This window comes from Suncus etruscus, chromosome 17, assembly GCF_024139225.1.
Source record: "Suncus etruscus isolate mSunEtr1 chromosome 17, mSunEtr1.pri.cur, whole genome shotgun sequence".
Lineage (NCBI taxonomy): Eukaryota > Metazoa > Chordata > Mammalia > Eulipotyphla > Soricidae > Suncus > Suncus etruscus.
In genome coordinates this window covers 24,924,624-24,933,836 of record NC_064864.1, presented here as the reverse complement: position 1 = coordinate 24,933,836, position 9,213 = coordinate 24,924,624, and the positions used below count along the sequence as shown (strand labels likewise).

At 31.3% G+C, this 9,213-nt stretch overlaps 1 pseudogene; it reads left to right on the top strand.

Annotated features, from left to right (window-relative positions):
- The first annotated feature begins 8,085 nt into the window (after positions 1 to 8,085).
- On the top strand, positions 8,086 to 8,196 carry LOC125995645 (uncharacterized; annotated as a pseudogene).
- Positions 8,197 to 9,213: the final 1,017 nt, after the last annotated feature.

Here is a 9,213-nt window from a genome sequence, read left to right as displayed (position 1 = left end):
TGCTTTTTATTTGAGCAATTAACCATATTTCTAAGCCTCACATTTTTAGATTATGAAATCAGGATACCAATTATACTGACCTCCTAGTAGAAATTAGATGAGATCTTTTGCACAAAGTACGCAGGACTACTAAATCTCTTCTTCCAGTAAAATAATATTGAATTAATTAAATTGTCTGTTTTGCTGGACTGTTTAAACCACATCATCGTTTAACAAAAATCATTACCATCTCATCATCATCATGATTATAAAAAACATCAATCACATGTATTACTTCTATTCAGGACAATGTGCTTTGATTCCTCTTTATTTCTGGACCGTGGTTAGTGTTTGGTTGTTATCTTTATTGCTGTGGAGTCTTCAGGTTTTCTGTTTGTTTTTGTTTTGTTTCTTTTAGGGTTTGATTTTCTTGTATTATTTTTGTTTTCCTTCCTTTTCCCCTTTTCTTAAACTGATATTTATAGTCTCTAGAAGGACTCCTCCCGTTTTTTGCTTGTTTGAATTTTTGCCCCTCCCTTTTTTCTTTTCTTTCTTTCTTTTTTTTTTTTCTTACCTTCAAACAGAACCTCATAACTTGAACAATCTTGTTCTGCCTCACAGATTGAGGGGAAAATAATGGAGGGCACCAAAACCAAACAGTCATATGAACATTGAGTAGAAATAAAAAATGATCAGACTTGAACACCAAATCCAAGCCAACTACAACAGAATCGATACCCAATCTACAAAAGACTAGACACAGATGAAACCACTTATACTAGTACCCGTGGGGCAAAGGAGGAAGCGATAAGGGAAGCGTAATGGGAACAGGGCTGGAGGGAAGACAACATTGATGGTGGGAATGCCCCTCATTAAATGTCACTATTTACCTGAAATACTACTGTGAACGATTTGTAATTCACTTTGGTCAAAATAAAAATTATTAATAATAAAAAAGACACTATGAAAGGTCCGCATATACTTGAACTCATTTCTGATTTAAGAGCATTCTGAGTTAGGGGTCTTATTGATAACCTTCTTAACTGAACATGGGAACAGAAATTTCAACTCAAGGGTTCTTTATTCTTTTCCTTTCTCCTTCACTTTATCTCTTTCTTCTTTCTTTCTTTCTCAATATCTTTGCCTCTTTTTTGTCTTTATTTGTAACATCTTTTCCTTCCTTCTTTTGTTCCTTCATTTCTTCTTTTTCTTTCCTTTCTTCTTTTTTTCTCTCTCTCTCCTTTCTCATTTTCTTGCATTTTCTCTTCCATCTTTTTTATCTAGGCTTTTGCTTTGCTACCATTAATTAACTGGTCTTTGTGGTCGTCAGTTATTTTCAAATTTTAGAGTTTATGAATAATTTATTTTCTTAAGACAACTTAAAGAATTTTTAGATTTAAGTTATTTTAAATATATGGTCAATTTTAGGAATGCTTTCTTAATTTGAAAAAAAAATTTTAATAAATGTAAGATACAAAAGCCAAAGGAAATTTTGCCTCTATTTAATGGTCCATATCTTCTGTTAGAACCTGGATTCATGTACTGATTAATTATTTTTAGTTTGTTTCAGTAACAGTAATATCAAAATACATGTGCTTAACCTCAATTCAGCTAAGGCCTTTGTGAATACAATAGTCAGACTTACAGTAATAATTCAACTCTACTTAATCTTAATGTGGGACAAGTCAATTCCTTAAGCTCATTTTAGTTTCTGGTCTATACAATGATACAACTTTTGGTGATTTTTTGTCCATGAAGGGTAATTTGGAGTGAATGTCAGCTATTATTTTATTTACTGTGTAATTTAGCTTGTTACTTAGTTGATATTATGAATAATTTTTACAAATTAAATAGTTTTTTGAGTTTATATAACTTAGACATTATGCTTCTATTAAAAATTTTTTGCTTCTTCAGAAAATCTCCAACGTGGTTGCCATGTGACTAAAAATGTATAGTTTTATGGCTAGGTTTTTAGGGTTTTTTGTATAAGTTTTGTGTTTTTGTTATTATTTGTGTATTTATTATTTTGTGTTTTTGTTATTGGAGATGGGTGTTACACCTGGCAGTGTTCAGGGCTTACTCCTGACTCTATAAGCAGGGTTTGTTCCTGGCAAAGCTTTAGGACATGTGGTGCAGGTGATTGAATCTGAGTCAGCTGTGTGCAAGGCAAGTTCCTTACTCTTTAACTATTTCCCCAGCCAGTAGGGGTGTATAGCTTCATGTTTAATTATGTGACAAAAATTCAATTAAAAAGATAAGTCATAATTATGTCACCATATGGTGTGTTTTCTCTTTAGTCTCCTCCAGCTAGTTACTATAGATATAAAAAATCATGATGCAAGACATTTTACCTCATGTAATCCATTTTTGATTGGGGTTTCATTTTATTTTAAAACACCACCTGAATGCCTTGAATTACCTTTCATTATATCTCTATTTGAGATGTAGGGCAGGAATAGTCTTTATTGTTGATTCTTGATTAGGGTCTCATTCACTCATCATTTAAAGGAATAAATTACCAACAGATTAGTTGCTATAAGAGGAAGCTCAATTTAAATGACATCAAGTATGAGCTTGATTAATGCACAATGGGTCAGAGTCATATCAGCATATGTGAAGAGATAGGAATTGGTATATATAATATAAATGGAATAATATGATATAGAGATAAGCTGTTAATTTCTTGGAAATTATAACTTTAAGTATATGACTTTCATAAAAAATTTCCTGTTTTCTCATTTCGCATCCTTAAAAATAATAAGTATTCCTTGGATTAAGGATATGACACAACAGTCAGTGAATATCATGCATATATGAGACTTGGTTTTAAGCCTTGGCCCTGCAGGGAAAAATAAATTTATGTAGGTGATATAATGAAATATCCTTTTTATAACATCAAGCTGAAAGTAATTTATTTCTGCTTCAAATAAGTTAATACAAATTTGAAAAACAAATAGCCATTTGGGGCCAGAGAGATAGCACAATGGTAGGGTGTTTGCCTTTTGTACAGCAGACCCAGGACAAGCCTGGGTTTGATTCCCAGGAATAATCCCTGAGTGCCAGTGTGTGTTGCCCAAAAAAACAAAAATAAATAAATAAATAAAAGAAAAAATAACCATTAGATTACTTACTGTGAACAGGTATATTATCTTAATTAATTAAAATTAATTTTATTTGTATTGCTGCAAGTCTCACACTATCTTTTATGTCTTTTATATATTATATCTTTATTATATAATATTTATTGCATAGACAACACTTAGTTGTTGATAAAAACTAAACAAATAATATCACTCATTTGTGAGATGTAAGAAAAATAAAATGTAAAATGGTAATAATATCTAGAGACAATAGAATGAGGGCCACGTGGGCAAGTCCAAGGTAGAAAGCTTGCAACAAAGTGTGGTGAGTGCTGTTAGAGCAGAGAAAGGGCCACTCTGACAATGACAGTTGGAAAGATTACTCTGGAGAAGAACTGGGTGCTGAAAGGGCAAAAAGTGATATGCACGGTGCCCCTTCTTTGACAAAAGTACAAACCACAATACCAAAAGTAGAATACAGAGAAAGAAAGAAGCAAAATGCCTTCCCACAGGAAGGCAGTGTGTATGGTTAGGAGGGAGAAATTGGGAAATTGGTGGAGGCAAAGTATATTAGTAAAGGGTGATATAAATTCTATGACAGAAACTCAATCATGAACAACTTTTTAGCCACAGTACTTAAAGAAATCATAAAAAATAAATTGAATCAGGAATCTTACCAAAGAAAAAAAGATATTGAATGATATAAATATTAAAGTAGTACTTTCACCATTATATTTTTCAAAGTTTATTGATTTATATTGGTTCCTCCCTTCTTTTACTCTACATGTTTTTCTTTTCTAAATTTAGTGTCTCTTTTCATTATGTATCTTATTCCTAAAATATATAGTATCTCAAAGCTAAATGGGTTCAAGTTGCTATTTGTTTATTCTAATTAAAATTATCAAACTATTATCAGAATGATCTCTAAACAGCATATTCATGTGTATTACAAGGAATTATTATTACAAGAGGATCCAGATATAGAGGAGCATGAGTTAGCATTAAGATATCTTTAATGGGGCCTGGAGAGATAGCATAGCAGTGTTTGCCTTGGAAGCAGCCGATCCAGGACCTAAGGTGGTTGGTTCGAATCCCGGTGTCCCATATGGTCCCCCGTGCCTGCCAGGAGCTATTTCTGAGCAGACAGCCAGGAGTAACCCTGAGCACCGCCGGGTGTGGCCCAAAAACCAAAAACCAAAAAAAAAAAAAAAAAAAAAAAGTTATCTTTAATGAGGGGGCGGAGTGGTGGTGCAGCAATAGGACATTTACCTTGCACGCAGCTTACCTAGGACTAACTGCGGTTCAATCCCCTGATGTCCCATTTGGCCCCCAAGCCAGGAGCGATTTCTGAGCATATATCCAGGAGTAACCCCTGAGCGTCACCAAGTGTAGCCCAAAAACCAAAAAGAAAAAAAAATAGATTTCTTTAATGAACTGGTATTATACATGCAGAGCTAATTAAAGCCACATGAGATCTTCCAAGGAACAAGAGGAGTATATTCTTAGGAAGATGAACATCTAATAATAAGGATCGCTTTTTATTATTTGTTAATGTATTATTTTATTTTTAGTGCATTCACTTGTTGATGTTTTATTTGTAACCATAAATATATTATTAAAAAAGAAAAAATGATTAATAAAATTTTAAAATGTTTTGCTGAAGTCCATTATTTATGTATAGATAATGTATTTGATATTACTACTGCCATCTCAGTATATTGTCTCCAACATTTTTAATTATTTTAGTGAATCTTTAGGATTTCTATGTGTATTAGTATGTCTATGTAATACTAACTTTTTTAAATTTGAGTTTATTTTATTTATCTTATTGCCTACTCGCAATAAGTCCAAGATTTCTAATATTTTGGAAATAATAAATAAAAATATTCATTTATAATATTTATTTTATATAATAAATAAAAATATATTCATTTAAATTTATTCAAATAAATATATATGTAAATATATTTATTTATATTATATTCATTTAAATATATTTATTTAAACTATTAAATAAATATATTTATTTCTTTATAAATAATATATGAAAATATCAAATATGTTATTATATAAAATATGTAGATATATATAAATATATAAGATATTATAAATAATATATAAACAAAAATATAATAATACAATAAATTTAGTATTACATATTATTATTAATTATATTGTTAAATATATTTATTTATAACACATAAATAGTTATAATACAATTGATTTTATATGATATTAAGATTATATTATGTAAAATATTATTTTATTATGTAATAGTGGTGACGGTGGGTATGCTTGTCTCGTGCATGATTTTAGAGAAGAGTTTTCAATTTTTCACCCCTTAATAATGTATTAGTCTTTGATGTGTTGTATATGACCTTTATTATATTGAAATAAGTTTATTCAAATTCCATTTTATTGGGAATTTTTAATCACTTTAAGTGCATATTGAATTATGTCAAAGCTCTCTGCACCTTTTAATATAAATATATGTCTTTGATATAATGAATTCATTAATTGATTTTTATCTATTGAAACATGCTTGGGTGTCTGGAATAAATTCTACCTGATCACAAGATCAATCACTTTAATGTTCTATTAAATTTGATTTGCTAGTAATTTTTATTTTATGTTCATAGGGATATTAGTATATAATTTTCTTTTTTTTGATGCTCTCTATGGCTTCAGAATAATTTTTCCTATTATAAAATTATGGGAAATCCTTTTTATTCAATTTTTTGAGATGTCTTGACTATAGGAAATTGGTCATCTTTGAAGGTTTGTTAGAACTCACAGAAAACTTACATACTGATCGGTTTTTGGATTGAGGAACACTTTTAATACTGTTTCAATTTTTCTTGCTAGAAACTCGTTAAATTTAATTATGTATTGAATGCAAAATATTGATGAAAGAATAAGAAAACAACCAGAAACTATTAAAAATCAACAAATATAAAAACTAATTAGGGAATTTGTTTTAAAAATCAGCAAAATCTAAATAAAACTATCCAGACTTCAACTTAAAGACAAATAAGAATGTATTCAAATATCATCTAACTTAATTAAAAATAAAGGCGCCGACTTCCTACCATGGACGGTCTTCCTGACCCTTGTCTCTATTGTCTCTGAATATTATTACTATTCTATCTTTATGTGTGTACCACAAGTGAATGTGACAATTCTATGTTTATATCTTTTCCTCTGTCTCATTTTGTTCAGCATAATACTCTTCATATCTATTCATCTGTAAGCAAATTTCATGACTTTTTCCTAATAGCTGTATTGTATTCCATTGTGTAGATCATTCTGGACAAAAATGGGTATTGAAAGGAGATAAAATGATATGAATGATACCCCTTCAATAACAATATTGCAAACCACAGTGTCTAGGGAAAAAAAGGAATAGAGGGCCTGAGCAATAACACAGTTGCAGGGCTTTTGCCTTGCACTTGGCCAACCTGGGATGGACCCAGGTTCAATCTTTGGCATTTTATATATATGGTCCCTTGAGCCTGTCAGCAGCCATTTCTGAGCACAGAGCCAGGAGTAATTACCGAGCACCACTGGCTGTGCCCCCAACTGAAGAAAGAGAAAGAGAGAGAGAAATGTCTGTCACAGATGCAGCAAGAGGAGAGGGCTGGAGGGTGGGAAATTGGGGACACTGGCAGAAGGAAATGCCTTCTGAAGGGTGTTCTAAACTGCATGACTAAATCTCAATTATGAAAAACTTTGTAGCTGGAAAAAATTACAGCTGTGTCATGAGCAACTTTGTAAACCACAGTGTTTTAAATAAAATAATTTTTAAAAAATCTAATAAAAATAAAACCATAACTGATATGATCTAGTCACATTTCCAAAGATAAAGAGATTTCTTCCTTATAGATTTCCAAAGGTAAAGAGATTTCTTCTTTATAGAATTTATAGTATGTACACACACACACACACAAACACACACACACACACACAGTATATAGCTACACGCAAAGCAAATGCCATAACAGTGTACTATCTCTTCGGCCCCAAAGCAGTCATTATTCTTAATACCATGATCACCTTGGAATATTCTACTCATTACTTTCCCCTTGTATCTATTTTCTTTTCCACACTTTATTTCTCCTCAACCAGTTTTTGATTTTTATAGGTTTGTTTAGTTTAACAAGTATTTACAACTCCTCAAAGTTAGACATTGTTCCACTTATTTCTATTTTATTGACTTTTATATATGGTATATTTTGCCTAAGAAATATCTTATAACATACATTTTAAAATTTTATTTTAATCATTGTGATTTAAAAATTTATTTATAATTATATTTTAGACATACAATGTTTCAGGACCTATACCACAACCAGTGTCAACCTATCTCCACCCATATTCCCATAGTCTATTTCATGCCACCACCTACTACTCCAACCTGCCTTCATAACAAGCACCTTTTAAAATTTGATTGTTCATTGCAGCATTGTTTACAATAGCCAGACTCTGGAAACAGCCGACATGCCCCTCAATAGATGAATGGTTAAAGAAACTATGGTACATATACACAATGTAATATTATGCAGCCATCAGAAGAGATGAAGTCATGAAATTTTCCTATACATGGATGTATATGGAATCTATTATGCTGAGTGAAATAAGTCAGAGGGAGAGAGATAAACACAGAATGGTCTCCCCCATCTATGGGTTTTTAGAAAAATGAAAAACATTTGTGTAATGATTCTCAGAGACAAAACAGAGGAGGACTGGAGGGTCCAGTTTCCAACATGAAGCTCACCACAGGGATGGTTTAGTGCAGTCACAGAAATAATTACACTGAGAACTATCATAACAAAATGTGACTGAATGAGGGAAGTAGAAAGCCTGTCTAGAGTACAAGCCTGTGGGGAGGAAGGACACTTGGAATATTGGTCATGGGAATGTTGTACTGGTAAAGGATTATATATATATATATATATATATATATATATATATATATATATATATATATATATTAAAAAATCAAAAAAAGAAGAAAAGCACAGCATGGGATGTTCTCTTTACACTGACTGTATAGAAAGAGGAGGTACAGTAAATGCACCCAATATACACTTGAACCCAGGCCCTTTGCCTGGTCTGTATTGTGAATTGGGGGACAAAAAATTTCATTAATAATTACCTGCCCATTTTTTTGTAATAAGCATATAATATAAATTATTTTGTGCCTGCCAAGTGGGCAGGTTTAAAAGTGGGTGTAAAACTGGGGACAATGGTGGAAGGAATGTTATGCTGGAATAATATTGGAACACTAAGTGCCAGAAACAACTGTATTAATATCAACTTTAAACTGTGGTGTTTAAATAAAGTAATAAAAAAAGAATATTCTTTTCTCTTGGATATGATTCTTATTAGTCAACTATTAATCGACAAAGTATAACCCTATTGTCTATTTAATATTATATCAAAGAGCTATCGTGAAAAAGGGCACATGTAATTAAAAGACCAAACACAACTGTAGCCTACACAACACTTAATAACCGATTAAAAATATTATTACTGACTCTATCAGCTTGGGAAAATATTATTGTAGACTATTCTATCAGTATAGAGTAAGTAAGATATGTTCCAGCAATTCTTGTTTTAATGTAAGGGGCAAAGGCACACAGTTTGTTTTTTATAATATATATATATATTATATATATAATGTATTTGGTATTAATTCTCATCAAACATACATGTTTAGTAAGTTCATAGTTGCTGTCCTGCTGAGTGCTAACCTAAGGCCCACCTGGCCTTTTCTCAGCAGTGTCTACCAGGATCACATCCTCTTTTTTAGGGGAGAGGCTGGCCGTTACCACAGTGGTCCTTTTGGAATCTAACCATCCTGCCTGTAGGCCAAGGGATATGGCATAAAATGATATATTCTTTTATTCAAGCTTTATGAATTCTACCTTTTACTCAAAATTATGTCTAGAAGATTAATCCCCTTGTCTTTTGTAGAAGAGATTTTTGCTGCTTTTTTCTATAAGTTGCTTTGATATTTGGATAGTCAGAAATTTATTTACTTATGTTATATTAATTTTTTTAGCATTTGAGCATTAAAAATTAGACTGCTTTTAAAATTTGGTATATATGTATGCATAGTCCTACAAATGTATTGAATGTGATATATATATAT